The sequence below is a fragment of the Catharus ustulatus genome, chromosome 21, assembly GCF_009819885.2.
Source record: "Catharus ustulatus isolate bCatUst1 chromosome 21, bCatUst1.pri.v2, whole genome shotgun sequence".
NCBI lineage: Eukaryota > Metazoa > Chordata > Aves > Passeriformes > Turdidae > Catharus > Catharus ustulatus.
The window spans coordinates 587,941-603,199 of record NC_046241.1 but is presented as its reverse complement, the minus strand read 5'-3'; the positions used below and the strand labels follow the sequence as shown (position 1 = coordinate 603,199).

Below are 15,259 nucleotides of genomic sequence, written 5' to 3'. Positions count from 1 at the left end.
CTTGGTGGAAGAACATCCTGTGAAATCAAACAAGCAGTAGTTATGAGAGAGACAGGAGGTGACACTGTCCTGCAGCCAGGACCATGGCTGCCACTTGGTGCCTGGTACCATCCAGTCCCCTGGGAGGCTGCAGGACTCTCTGCATCCTTCTTGTCCTGCTGCACAGCCCTGGCTCCTGGGCAGATACCCTTTGTGTTCTGGGGGAGCAGGGGCTGCCTGCAGCACGTAGCCACAGCTCTCCAGGCCAGGTGTTGGGAGCAAAGCCCTGCCCATGTGAGTGGGGAGGGAGGGACAGGTCTGCCGCAGCAGGGACTCATTTATGCTGCAGTGGGAACTGGGAGCTGTGGACATGTCCTGCTCAGAGGCTGCAGCAGGGTTTGCTGTGTGTGATTGTGCCTTCTTTTAAATTAAACTATTTTGCAAGCACTTCCTTCCTGCATTTCTCAGAAGGAGGGAGGGGGTGTGCAAAGAATGTTGAACTGCCTTTGACAGAGGAGGAAAACTGAAGAAAACAAGAGATGCAATCCTAACTACTGACCTTTTACTTGAGCTTGGTGATGTTTTTCAGCAGCAAAGCCTCTGGGGAGTAACAGCATCCTCCTTGCTATTGTGCTGCCTGCCCAAAAAGGGGGCTAAAGTTCAGCTTTTATGATGTTCTCACTCTGGGCTTGTGGGAAAAAGGCCGCATTCCCTTTCTTAGGTCATACGAGTGCAAGAGATGACAGAGTCCTACAGCCTAACCCCAGGGCAGGAGGCCAGTGCAGAATGGGATTGGGATAGACAGCTTGGTAAATACACCACCAGCTTTTTCTCCTTATGGAGTCACAGCAGGTGGGAGGGTAATTTACATGGTTAAATTAAAAGGCACTGATTTATTTTATGTCGGTGTGTTATTGTTTCATAAGAGCACATGGGTTGCCATTACTTGTGATGGACTCTTGCACTTTATTGTTAAATCCTCCTTTTCCACTTTGGTCAACAGTTACTGGAAATGAATGTTATCTACCAGGACAAAAACAAGAGGCAAATAAGCATAAAACAAAATCTCAACCTCCTCCCCAGCAAACCAGAGGGTTTCAGGGAACCCTCCATAGTTTTGAGGGCTGGGAGTATTGCAGTGGATGTTTTCAAATGTTGCTCCTTGGCCTTCAAACTGTTCATTCCCTGTACCCAGGAGCTGGAGAGACAGACAGACACCAGTCCCATTGCTCATGGGTCCTGATCAGGCTCTGTGCCTCTGAGCTGCCACCTGGTCTGACTGTCCCCCTTCCTCAGCCATATCTGGTGTTTTTCTCCACTGTGATTTCCTTCAGCCTTGTTGAGGTGTTGTTCAACAGACACTGAGCTGCTGTTTCCACATGGCATGATCCTGGCTGCGCTGTGCTTTCTGAAATGCAGGGTCTGGGAGCAAAGGAGGTGGCTCTGCCTGGAAAGGCTGCCTCTCATAAGGATAAATTCTGTTCTAAAATTACAGATACTGTTTTAAAGTTTCTATGAGACATAATGTTTAAAAACAAAATCTGGATGATGCTGACATCCACCTGTGCATTGACATCCTTTGGCAGTGCTGGTGACTCTGCTCCAGGGGCTTGAGGTGCTGATCAGCTCATGCCCCACCCCCCCAGGAGCAGCAAGCAGAGAAATCCTATCCTGGGGCTGATGTGTGAGTTTGCCTTCAGCTGGAGTCTTGTCTTCTGCATGGCAGAACGCATAAAACCTCAGCACCTGTCAGGTCACTCAAGGGTAGGTGTCACTACCTGATGTGCAGTCAGTACTGTGAATTCTGTGTGATAAGGAAAGATGTGTGTTCTGGCAGAATGGAGCAAGTAGAAGTGCTCACTGATCAAACAGCTGAATCACAGATGCAAGAGAAAGGTCTTGCTCCTGCCCTTCTCTCTCATGCCCTTGCACCCAGTCCTGACACATGTCACCTCTTTGCTCCTGTGCTGGTACCCTGCAGCCTTCACTGAGTTGCTTCAATTCCCTGGCCCAGCAAGAGCAGATCCATGTTTTGACCAAGTTAATTTCTTGTGCAGGTGAAGCAGAGAGGCAGCTCTGATTTCTGGGACAGAACCCAGGGAACGGCTGGAGCTGGGCCAGGGCAGGCTCAGGTGGAGCTCAGGGAAAGGTTCTTCCCCCTGAGGGTGCTGGCACTGCCCAGGCTCCCCAGGGAATGGGCACGGCCCCGAGGCTGCCAGAGCTCCAGGAGCGTTTGGACAGCGCTGCCAGGGATGGACAGGCTGGGATTGTTGGGGGGGCTGGGCAGGGACAGGGGCTGGACTCAATCCTTGTGGGTCCCTTCCAGCTCAGGAGATTCTGTGATTGTGAGGAGAATGAGTCGCTTTGCTTTTGGACAGCTCATATCTTAAGTAGAATGTCTTGGCACCAGCCAAGTGTGAAATACAGCCAGGTGTTCATTCAAAGTGCTTGAGGAAATGTGCACACACCAAGCCCACCTTTGTGTGGCTGTTTTAGGGGCACAGATGTGTTGGTATTCCCTCCTTACCAGGGTACTATACCCTGTGGCACGGTGGGCTGTGTGACTGTGGCCAGGGGAGGCAGCTCAGCCATCTTGTTATTTTTGATTTGGACTTTGACATTGAGCTTTCCCTTTGTGGTGGCCTCCAGTGACTGACCCTCACATGTGGCAAACACAAATACCCAGTTACCTGAGGGTGCAGGCAGATGTGTGGGTTCTGAAGGAGACAAATTAGGTGCTTGAAGTCTGTCACCTCTCTGGCATTTCTGGTTATCGCAGTGAGGGTGGAGGGAAATGAATGCTATGAAAACAGGCCTGAAGATGAAGGAGGTTTGCCACAGACAAGGGATTTGGACCTGTGACGTGAAACCCAGGGCAGTGGCATTCAGGTAACACCTGAAGTGTGTCTGGTCATGGCAAGATCATGGCCCCTGAAGATTACTTAATATTTCTCCGTCTTTCTGGCTCACAAGTATTGATTTTCATATCTGCAAGGACTTGGCCCTGGCACCTTGTGGTGCTGCGTGGTGCAGGTGCTGGCCATACATTCCTGCCCCACTGTTCCCCTCCTCCCTCACCCAGCACTGAGTGCCTCTGGTGGCTGTGGAAGATCCACCATCCCTGCTGGCCCCTGGGAGTTGCTCATTTCACAGGGCTGTAGGCTTTGTCTCTACACCTCGCTGATTTAACCTTACTTAATTTTGGCTAATCTGAGAACATATCTCTTTTCATTTTCTGCTGAATGTACTTTGCACTGAGCTGTACAGACACTGGGAGGGAGAAGAATTTGTCTAAATTGTTTGTTTTTCCTTGGGAAAAAAGAAATGGAGATTTATTACCAGATTGCCCTCCCCAGGGCTCTCCCTCAGCAAAGCCCTGCTTCAGTGGCAGAGGTTTGCAGTGAGCTATTGGCGATTCAGCACAACAAAAGTTCACACAGTTCAGAGCTCCAATGATTACAGAGGAGCTTTTCTTGGGATTTTTGAAATGTCCTAGACACAATTAAAAGAATTTCTCAGCAAGGAGAGTGCAAGCTGGGGACTCTCCAGCAGATGTAACCACTCAAGGAAAACTTTGTTTGGCTTGGCTGGGCCCTGCCTTCGTTCCGTCCTCTTTCATCCCACCACCAGGCTTTGTGTCAGTCTTTGCAGTGTGTGTCTGTCTTTCCCTCTTTCCATCGGCCCCACATTGCACTGCAAGCTGAACGGGACAGCCTTAATTAACCTGGCTACTTCCAAGACAAACAGCTAGTCAGATGGAAAAAGGAGGCCCTTGGCTGTCAGGAGGCTCCATGGTCACTCACTTCCTAGCATTAAAGGCTGGGAGTTGATCTGTAAGCCAGCCAAGCCAGAGACAATGATTGGGTTCCTATTTTGTTCCTTTGATACTGTGTTAAATATGTGCAATGACTGGGAAAACAAAATTTGCATAAAGTAGAAATCCACTTTGTCATACTGGTCTGTCCCACCCTGTTGTCCTCCAGTGTAGATGACACAGGTGGCAAAGCTCAGCTGTTGTTTGTTACAGGGTTTTGGGAACCAGGCCTGTTCTTAGAGAACTGAGCTGTAACAGTTCCTGGCTATAATGGGATAGCCACATGGATGGGACTGGTACAGCTGGAATTTTGGTGTTGGACTGCATGGTCTTTGTGAGTTACTTCCAGCTCAGAAGATTCTGTGATTCTGTAAATCAACAGGAGAGATGTGTTAAAGCCACTGTGACCCCAGGTCAGTTCCAGTATGTCCAGCCAGGCCCTGGTTTCATGCTGTGGCTTTGCCCAGCCTTTGGACAGGGGTATTGCCTGTGCCCACTTGTGACAGGGGTGTGAAGATGCCTTCCCCTGCTCCAGAGCCACCCCTGGACAATACTGCTGTGCTTTTTGGACATGAGATTTTCAGCTCTAAACCCTTGAGTGCTGCTGGGCTGTACCAGTTTGTGGTGATTAGAGAACAGGTAATTATTGACTGCGTGGTTGGCAGGTTCTGGCACTGATGAAGCCAGGATAAAAGTGGACAGATTCCCTCTCAGACACTGAGGGACATTTAAAATGCTACCAAGTGCCTCAGGTTGGGTGGGAGGCCTGAGAAGTGACTGTGAACTGGTGCTTTTGGGCACAGAGCCCTTTAGAGAGCCTGAGCTCTCTGTGCAGCCCCAGGGCTGTGGCAGCCCCCCACTCTCTGCAGCCCACCCCCCCAGTGGGCCCCGGGCAGGGCTTGGGGTGGGATCTGTCACACACTGAGCTGGTTCTCTGCTTTCTTTCAGCACTGTAACTCGGTACCACACACTAAAGAGACTTTCCATTGGTATTCAGGGCTCATATACCAGCTCTGCACAGTTTCCTGCGGCTTCCAAGGGAAAGGACCTTTCCATGCATAATTTAATCACGTTCAGCACGGCAGCAGTGGGATTTTTTTTTTCCACAGGTCTGTAACAGCTCATTGGTGAACTTCTATACTTTGAGAACTCGCAGTGCGCTTGCTTATCTTGCTCTCTCAGATAAACACCTCTCAGCATCCTGTTTTTCTTGTGCCATACGAACAGGAAAAGAGCAATTGTTTGAGATGTGCGTCAGTCAGAGCTGGAACCAAGCAGCCCCTTACCCTCCCCATTGCCATGGAAACCACCAAATCCCTTCAAACACATTGGTACTGAGCTGACAGGTATCCTGGCTTTTCCACTTAGCCTCCCCAGAGCTACAACTTCAGTGTGCAGGACGTGGCAAAAACAGGAATTTTTCATTTTATCTAGGCAGTGCAGTGATAAAATTTGGAAGGGAACAGCCATCACTACTTTTGTCTTAAGTAGCAGTGAGATCTTTTTTATTTGGCCATGGATTTTGTGCTAGGAGCATTGGAAGGGCTCAGAGGCAGCTCTGTAGTCAGTGGTGTGGTGTGAGGGACTGGGCAAAGGTTCTGCCTGAGCCTGTGCGTAACATCTACAGCATGTCTTGGAGACGAGTGCTTTGAGCCAGTTGGCTTTGGGAAAAGCATCTGGCTGTTCTGCAATCACGTAAGGGTCACCTGGAGAGTTTTGTGTGGAGGGAGCAGATTTAGTATTTGGGAGTGATTGGAACCATTCCTGGCACCTCAGGGTGGAATTTTCAAAAGCTGCAGCAGAAATATGGATGAAGAACACATTGTTTGAAGGTTCTGATAATGCTGAGTGTCAGTGCTGGTCTAGTGGAAGGCGTACCTGCCCATGGCAGGGGAGTTGGAATGAGAAGATCTTTAAGGGCCCTTCCAACAAACTAGGCTGGGATTCTACCAGAGATGGAGTTTTAATCTACTACTCAGAGATATAATTAGCCAGAGGAAGAAGGAGAAATTCTTTTAACTTAAGGGTTTAACCACTTTTATTCATAATAAGCAAAGCAGCAATTTGCCCCTGCCTCTGGAGAGCTTGATTCAGCTCGGACACATGGGTCTCCTCCACTTTGTTTACCTGAGTAAACATTGTCACCATGTCCCAGGTGCCACATCTTCACCTTTTTTGAACACTTGCAAGGCTAGTGACACCTCTACTGCCCAGCACTCCTGACCTGTCCAGTGCCTGGCTGCCTCAGCCCATGACCACCGTACACACTGACCTTGCAAAGGGAGAGGCCCTACCCCCATTTAGCATCTGTTGTGCTGCTGAAATGTGCTCAAGTAAGGAACTGGCAGAAGAAAAAGTGGCAATGTCTATTATACAAGAATCAAGCTATTGTTACTGTTCTCAAAAGAAAGTTGGATGGCTTCAAAATATGTACTACAGCTTTTTAGAATTACCAGGTGGGTTTTCTCATATGAAACTACTTAGGATGCACATTTAAAGGTTGTTAGGTTTAGAACTTGGGGATTTCCAGAGATGTCTGGAGGCAAAAATATAGATATCATTTTAGTTCTGTGATAGCACTCTGGATCTGAAGATTCTTTCCCATCCTGCACTTGAGTCCTCTGGGGCTGCTGCTGTTCCTGGAAGTCTCAGTCTCTTACATAACTAAGAAGTTTCCCCTTTTTTCCTGGACAACATCAGTTTTCTTCTTTGCAGGATTGGTAAGTTGGAAAGAAGAAATGTTTAGTTTTCTGGAGTGCTGTTTTAGGAATTTTTAAAGTGAATTTCTATGTCTAAGAAAGTGCCCTTAACTCAGTGTAAGGATATTAACTGGCACCCTGGCTGTGACAGATCCTCCTGTTCCTAACCTGAGGAGGTTGGCAGGCCAGTGCGATGTGAAGAAGGGCTCATTCCACGGCACTGATTGTTGTCCTCCTGGGAATGTGGTGACTCGATCCTCACCCTTCCCTCAACACTGAGCTGGTTTATGGGAACAAAACCTAATTCTCTTCATCACTGAAAAAATACATGGAGCTGGTGCCTAAAGGAAGTAAGGTCAGCCTGGCTGAATTTTTGAAGGAATAGAAAAACTGTATGATGAAACTGTGGGTTTTGTTTAAACAGCTTTGAACACAAGAGTACATACAAACCGTTGTTTGGTGAGGATGGGGATCCACTGAGCTCAGGGTCTCGAGCCAGCCTCTGGCTGTGCCTAGCCATGAGAGTGAAAGGAGAGGTGTAAAATGGGAAAGGAGTGAGGGACTGCAATGCTGTCCTCTGCTCCCATAAGTGTCCCCACTGTTCTGTGCCAGAATTTGTCATCCTGGTGCTGCAGAGCCCATAACACTGAGGTTAGAGCCCATCTCACAGAGGAGGAAACCGTGTGAGTGTTGACAATTACCTGTAAAAGGTTTATGATTGTTACATTTTTAGGCTTTTATGAAGTTGGATTTCATTAACTGCCTAGAAAGCAACTTCTTGGTGTTATTTTTAGAATTCCTATTTCTGTACAAATCGCTGCACTTCTCCTTGTCCAGCCAGGGTGCCCTGAAATCATCCCCAAATGACCTCTGTTTGTCTGAGGTGATGTCACACCTTGTTCAGGGTGACAGTGTGGGACGGGCTCCTTCACTCCTGGGCAAGGGAAGTTTCTGCTGCCCAGGCTGGGTCATCCCAGGCATTGTGAGGATGTCCCAGACCTGGGTGACTCCTTGGTGAGGTTTCATTTTTATTTGCTGAGTTGGCACCAGCTCTCAAGTGCACCCTCTGCTCCCGTGCTGGGTGTGGTGCCCAGGTGTTGTGGGGGAGGGGATTCTGCCCCTCTGCCCTACTCAGGTGAGGCCCCACCTGCAGAGCTGCCCCAGCCCTGGGGCCCAGCACAGAAAGGACCTGGAGCTGCTGGAGAGATCCAGAGGAGGTCATGGAGATGCTCCAAGGGCTGGAGCCCTCTGCTCTGGAGCCAGGCTGAGAGAGCTGGGGGTGCTCTTCTGGACAACTCAAGGCTCCAGGGAGAGCTCAGAGCCCCTTCCAGGGCCTAAAGGGGCTCCAGGAGAGCTGGAGAGGGACTGGGGACAAGGGATGGAGGGACAGGACACAGGGAATGGCTTCCACTGCCAGAGGGCAGGGATGGATGGGATATTGGGCAGGAATTGTTCCCTGGCAGGGTGGGCAGGGCTGGCACAGGGTGCCCAGAGCAGCTGTGGCTGCCCCTGGATCCCTGGAAGTGTCCAAGGCCAGGCTGGACAGTGGGGCTTGGAGCAGCCTGGGACAGTGGGAGGTGTCCCTGCCCATGGCACTGGATAGCACTGGATGGGCTTTAAGGTCCCTTCCAGCCCAAACCAGTCTGGGATTCTGTGATGTTGTTGCTGTGTACACTCTGGGAAGGAGAGGAATGAGGATGTTCTCGGGGCTGATGTGGGGAGAGGGGGAGCAAAGCCCCTGTTCGGAGCACTGCTGGGGCTGTGCTGAGCCTGCCCTGCCCCACAGAGCCTGGGGAGCTGCTCTCCTGTCTCTCCATTGACACAAAGCACTAAGAAAATAAGACAGCAATGTCACTGCCTGTTGTGCTCAGCCAAGCGAGCCTTCTCTTTTAATGAGAGTGCATTTTGTTTGATCTGTGCTTTTTGGGGGGAAATGATGAATTTTAGCCATTATGAAAACAAAAGGCATGGTTATTTGTAAAGATTGTTTTATAAAAAGCATATGTGTGCTTTATTATTCTTGTGCTTTAAGTGTGGGGATTGTTTTCAGTTGGGAGGCTGCAGTAGAAGAATGTGAACTTCTGACTCACTTAGAAATCGAGCATGTATCAGCCAAATGCTGAGGGTTCCTATTATGTTTTCATAACTCAAATTTCTCAGAATGGAAAGGATCTCACTTGCCCTTAGTTAGAGAAAGATTTTTGTTTCCATTGAGAAAGGCTGGCTTCTTTGCTAGAAAAACTTCTCTTTCACTACACTGTTCATTTCCCTTTTCCCTCTCCAGCAGGGCTGTTTCTCCATATTCTGCCTGTGCACCTCATTCTCCACCAGATTTCCTAATTCTGGCTTTTCAATAATGATGTAGTCAGCAGCACAGACCAAGGTATGACTTCACGGAGTGATCCCTGGAAAGTGTGGGGGATTCTGGCTTTTGTCTAGAGGAACCAAATGAGGAACATGCAATGAGTATTGCCTGCAAAGCCAGATGGAGCCCCAGCCATTGTGTGGTTGTGTGCTTGGTGTAAGCTCATGCAAGGATATTAGAGAACACACATTCAGCAGGACTAATTCTGTGGTATATGATTGCATGTTGGCACATTAACAGAGTAGATCCAAACCAGAGACTCGTGGAGGAGTTGCTGGCCTATACTTTGCAAGGAGCATCTCTGAGTTATAAGTTTCTGTTAAACCAGGTCTGTCTGGAAGATTGATAAAGAACCATAAAAAGATAAGCCTCTAAATACTGACCTCCTCCCTAAAGTGAAGCAAAATATTTTCTCCTAAGTGAAACAACCATCTCAGTTGGATTGGAATAAAGCTTTGCCCTTGCTCTCAGTACAGGCACAGAACTGGGCTGGGATAGTCACTCAGGGGTGACTTTTCCATCTGGTCTGTGAACAAAACATAAACTGGTTCTGCAGTTCCCAGGGATGCCTAGGCCAGCTTGCAGCAGTATGTTAGGTGATGTGACCCCTTTATTTCAGTTCCAATCCCAGCTGTGGGAATCTTCATCTGCTGTAGAGAGGCCCCAGGGGCCTTCATGTCTCTCCTGGCAAGCAGGAGGTGGCTGTCATCACAGGGCTGGAGAAACAGAGCAGTCACAACTGGTTGATGAATGTGGAACCATTCATCTTACATGAGTTTTCTGGTGACTGAGAATGAGCTGATGTTCACAGTCAGGTGATTACAAGTGAGGAACTCAGAATGTTTTGGGATGTTTTCCCCTCCTGTCTGATGTAGATCCTTCCACTATTTCCTTAGTGCAGAAGGGGAATCCAAATGTGTGGATGAAGAGCTGGAGGAACAAGTAAGAAATGCCTTTCTTTCCCTTGGTGAACCTGGACTCCCAGACCTCCTCAAAGGGTGAGGTCTTTAATGTTAAAATTACAGGGGAGGTAGGAGTGGTGTGGTGTGAGGAGTTCAGGACTGTGGTCACTGGTGTGCTTCGTTCCCTCCCGAGATGTGAAGGGCTTGGTGTAGCTGAGTTCAAAGCTCTGTGGATCAGAAAACAGCTGAAACTGGACACTGAGCCAAGACTGGAGTGAGCCAGACAGGCCAAATAAAGAAGGACTCTCTCTGTCTTCTTGCTTCATTTCCTTGCTGTGTGAGCTCAGCTAAATGCACAGTTAGACATTCTCAAGCATATTTGCCTTTTGTGGGAGGCACAGTGAAGGCATGGTTTGTTGGGATGGGGAGAGTATTAGCATTATTTAGCACCATTTCTTGGAGCTCTTGAAATGGTGGCAAAGCAGAGAAGTGTATTGTTTCTGAAATGAAATAGTTTCATGACATCTGATCCTCTTGTAAATTTGGCTCGGTTGGATTCAGTGGTGGAAATGGAGCAGCCTATCCTGGCAGCATTCCCTGTCCTTGCAGGCATTGCTACCTGAGCAGTGCAGGGAACACCTCTGGCTGCTTTCAGTCTTTAGTGGGGGACTCAACACTGTTGTTAGTGGAGACTGGGATCAATCACCAAGTGCTGACTCCTCAAAATAATAAACTGAAAGGTTTATTTATATTACATGTGCTCATTAAAGGGAGGCACAGTATGAAAACCTGGAAGGTGTCACAATCTGTCGGTTTCTACAGAGGAATCTTCTACTTTTTTAATTAGGTCAGCTTGTTCTCAGAGGTTCAGATTTGAGCATTAGAAAATGTATCCATTCATTTTTGCTCCATCTAAGTGATATTATTTCTGTGCCTGTTCTTCTGCAAAACCAGCACACGCTTGGTGTGAGCTGTAGCCACTTCTGAACAAAACTGGGACAAACAAGGTTTGGGTAAGAGACTTTGATTAATTCATCCATAACATGCAATTTGTTTGTCCTCAGCTGCAATTTAAATGACGCAGAGTGGATGTGCCCCTCATGCTGCTGGAGCAGGAGCAGGGTGAATGGCTCTGTTCACCCAAACCTCTGGCTCGTGCGTGGTTTTCATTGAGGTATTGGAGTTTTAAAGCCCAAACGGGCCACCTGCACTGAGAGGGACATGGAAATACCTCGAATTTTTATTTTCCTTTCAGAAATATGTCTCAAAGACATGTTGAGATACGCAGGCGTTTTCACTAAAAACAGATTCCAGGGATTTACTGGGGCAAAAAGCACACTAAACAATAAGTAATAGTAAAAATTCACTGATTGTTTACTGTGTGGGTTGAATTTGTTGGATATTCCATTAAACATTTATTAAAATTCTGTTCACTTGCAGGACAGAGGGGACAAGCTGGCTGCCTAAAGAAAACATAACCATTGTAGGGCAGCAGAGAGACAGCTCTGATCTCTGCTGGCTATGACAGGGACAGGAGCCAGGGAATGGCTGAAACTGGGGCCAGGGCAGGCTCAGGTGGAGCTCAGGGAAAGGTTCTTCCCCCAGAGGGTGCTGGCACTGCCCAGGCTCCCCAGGGAATGGGCACGGCCCCGAGGCTGCCAGAGCTCCAGGAGCGTTTGGACAGCGCTGCCAAGGATGGACAGGCTGGGATTGTTGGGGGGGCTGGGCAGGGACAGGGGCTGGGCTGGGTGATCCTGGTGAGACCCTTCCAGCTCAGGATATTCTGTGATTCCATAAATTTGTGATTCATAATTAACATTTTGTTCTTGACTTTTCTTGTCCATGACTTTCAGCTGTGACCATTTAGGGGCTGTGACCCTGCATTTCACTTCCTTTTTCCTGTTGATTTTTTTTTCATTCAGTATCTTTTCTTCTGCTGACTGTAATTCTTCTGAGTTTTGGGCCACAAGGCTTTTAATGGCTTTGGGCTCAAAGAGAAAGTGTCAGAAGTTTTTTTTTTCTTGGGAAATTCCTCCTCTGGGGTTGGATGTCACCCTTTCTTCAGGCAAGAGACACAAGGACGCTCAGTCAAATGACTTGCCAGGGTGTTTCAGCTGCACTGGTGAATAATGCAGCAGAATTTTGCAAGGGCACCACTGCAAACCTCACCAGCAAATCCAGTGCTTACCTCACCAGCCCCTGGGCACTGCTTTTGTTGGTATCACCACAGGGTTTGAGTAAAGGATGCATAAAGGAAATTGAGAGAATGAACAGAAAGTAGTTTATGGATTTCCTCAAGGGCACTTTTCTAACTCAAAAATATAAGCCTTGTGGTTTATATGGTTTTGAAATGTAACCACAGATCTTGAGAACTGGAAGACATTTGATTTACCATCTCCTGCAATTTTGGTTCAGGTTCAGGGCAGCACTCATTAATTTTCAGAATGAAAAACGTTCAAAGGAAATATATTAACGTAAAACATTTAAAACAGGAACATGCTATTGGCAGAAACTGTCAGTGCCAAAACTTGAGGCCTTTTTGTCTTGTTGGCGTGGGTGTAGATGTGTCTTTTTGCGATCTCCCCCAACATGCTCTAACCTTGATTTGGCAAGGCTTTTCCAGCTGTTTTAAGGTCTACAATCCCCTTTTTGGGGAGCTGTGAAGGGTCAGTGTCAGTCTGAGCACTTTCTCTTGAGCTCAGTCTAGGAACTGGGTGGGCTCAACTGCCTGGGACATGTCTCCTGACCCTCCTCAGCTCCTCCTCCCTCCTCCACAGCTGGAGCAGGGAGACCTGGTGTTCTCTGACTTTCCACGCTGGGTTTTTTTACTGTTTTACACCCTTGTTTTTATTTTGCTCATTGAATGCCCCTTGCTAATAGCTGGATATCTCTTCAGGATGTAGAACTCTGCAGGATTGAAGTTCTCTTTAGCAGTGCAGTTTCCAGGTGTCCTTGGTGGGAATTATGGGGTTTTTCTGGCCACCGTGCCCCATCTTTACCTTATTCTTGTCCAGAGTTGAGCCCAGATGCCCTTGCAGTTCAGTCCTGACCACTTGGTTTTCAGTCACTTCGCTTTATCCCTTCTTCCCTTGTACTTCTCCTTCACTCCCTGCTGTGTGGAGCAGCCACTCATTCTCCAGGTTTTTCTGAAACTGCCTGTATGATCCTGTCATTTTTCCTTGGATGTCCTGGCATTAGTTTATTGCTGCTTCTCCCTTCTCGGATGTGGAGGGGCAGGCACCTGTGTGGTATCCCATCGGAGTACAGCAGTAGTTATTGATTAAATTATCCATGTCAAAGACAATCATTTTTCACTCTTTAGGGGTGCCAGAGAACTGTGAGGAGGACAGTCCTCCAAAGAGGTCCAACAGAAGACCGAACAGATGAATTGTTCATTTCTTTCAGGAGACCAAACGATGTGGACCTTCACCATTTCCATCTTCCGTCTCATCTGGAGAGTAACTGGATGCAATAGCTCCAGATCCAGCATGAGCTTTGGTGTCCTCCCTGTGGTGGGATGAGGCAAGGGCACAAGGTGGCTTTGTTCTCCTGTTTATGTCTGGCTATGGGACCAACTGCTTGTGGGTTATTTTATTATGTTTAGCCCCTGACTGTGCCTCGTACTTAGATTCCCAGAGGCCTCACCAGGTAAGGAAGGGAACAGCCCTGTACAGACATCAGCAGATTTCTTCTTGTTCAGTCCCTGCCCTCTGTCATTGTGAAGCTGTTCCTCTTGTCCTGTCCCTCCAGGCCCTTATCCCAAGGCCCTCTCCAGCTCTCCTGGAGTCCCTTTGGGCGCTGGAAGGGGCTCTGAGGTCTCTCTGGAGCCTTCTCCTCTGGAGTCTGTCCAGCAGGTCCATGTCCCTCCTGTGCTAAGGAGCCCAGAGTGGATGCCACGCTCCAGGGGTGCTCTGTGGCTATAACCCAGCTCTGGGTGTGTTCAGAGCCCGGCTCTGTGGCCAGGAAGGTGTCCCTGTGTCCCTGTGGCTGCTCAGTGACATGCTGGCACCACTGACCTGGTTAAAACTGACTGCAGAGATGTTTTCTTCTGGCTGGATCAGCTCGGGTTTCAGTGGCAGGGAGGTAAGGTAGGAAACGGTCAGTAAGAAAAGGGTTGGGTTTGTTGATTGAGGTTTAGAAAGCTTTTAACAAGTTGAATTATTGGTTGCATCTGAAGTGAAATACTGCTCTCCTAACTGCTCTCATTTCCTGTATCATTCCACCCTGTTCCCTGCATTAATTACAGCTCAGATTTACAGTGTATTTGGTTACACACTATGTTGCATTCTCTTTTTTTTTCTTGTATGTGTATAAATTTCTTTGGGAGTCAGGCCAAGAGGAGAGTGTGCAGATATGCACACACACATGGACTGAATTTGACTGTAATTTGCTAATTTACTGGAGAGAAGGGATCTGGCTTTTCTTCTGTTTTGGTGTAAAAAGAGCCTTTTCTTTTTCCAAAGGAGGAGCAGTAGCTGAGAACAGCCAGTGTTTGGAGAGTTCAACATTTCCAAACAGCCAGAGATGAGAGAAAATATTATCTTGTGAATTGTAAATGTGGCATTTTTAATTTGGCTGGTGTTTCCCAGAGGTTAGTGGATAATTGGAGTATTATCATGCTCTTGGCTCAACCAGTAATCAGCTTGCTACTTCAAATATTTTATGAATGCAGTGCCTCAGAGTTCAGCTGGATGAGGTAGAGCCTTTCACAGCTGAAGGAGTTTTTTGTGACCTGAAATATGAAGTGTGATGGGATGCTGAGCATGAAGTCTAGCATTTGGAAATGAGCTCTTTAGGAATTGTAAAACACAGAAGGTGATTAAAAGGAAGTTTCCTTTTCAGTTTAACATTTTTCTTTTGGCTGTATGAAAACGTAAGAGGAGGTGCATTAGAAGGAGTGGTTTGGAGAGTTCATTCAGATTTTTAAATTCATTCTTCACTTTTAAACTGTTGATGTTGCAGATGATTTTCATTCAGAATATTTTGTGTTGTGGTTTCATAAGTGAATGACTGTGAATTAAGTAGAATCAGATATCAAACATGTTACTGCTTTTAAAATGAAATATTCTTAAACAATTACTTTAGTACTGGTGTGATGAATATTGCTATAATGAATGACTGTAGGAGGAATGGTAACACACAAAAGAACAAATGAATGCAAGTTCTGCAATAATTAGGTGAAAAGTAAGACGAAAATTCCAGATAACCCTCTTTTGAAATATTTGATCCCTCTTTGTTTAGCCTTGTCACTCATCACAGCAGCCTTTCATCTTCCTTCTTCCTCAGGCATCCTCTAGCCTGAATCCCACCGCAGCCCCGTTGTTGTTCAGCCTGGCAGGGCAGCACCCCTGAGCACACCCAGGTCCCTGTTCTGGCCCAAAGTCACCCTCTCCCTCCTCCATCCCCAGCTGGCCAAGAGCTTCCACTGCAGAACCATGCATGAAAAACTCCTGTGCTGATCATCCCTCCTGACCTGTGCAAGGTGCTGGCTTTTCCAAGA

At 47.6% G+C, this 15,259-nt stretch overlaps 1 protein-coding gene across 6 annotated transcripts in view; it reads left to right on the top strand.

Annotated features, from left to right (window-relative positions):
* Positions 1-15,259, top strand: part of EXD3 (exonuclease 3'-5' domain containing 3) — a 256,655-nt gene that overhangs the window by 59,657 nt on the left and 181,739 nt on the right. The window lies entirely within an intron of this gene.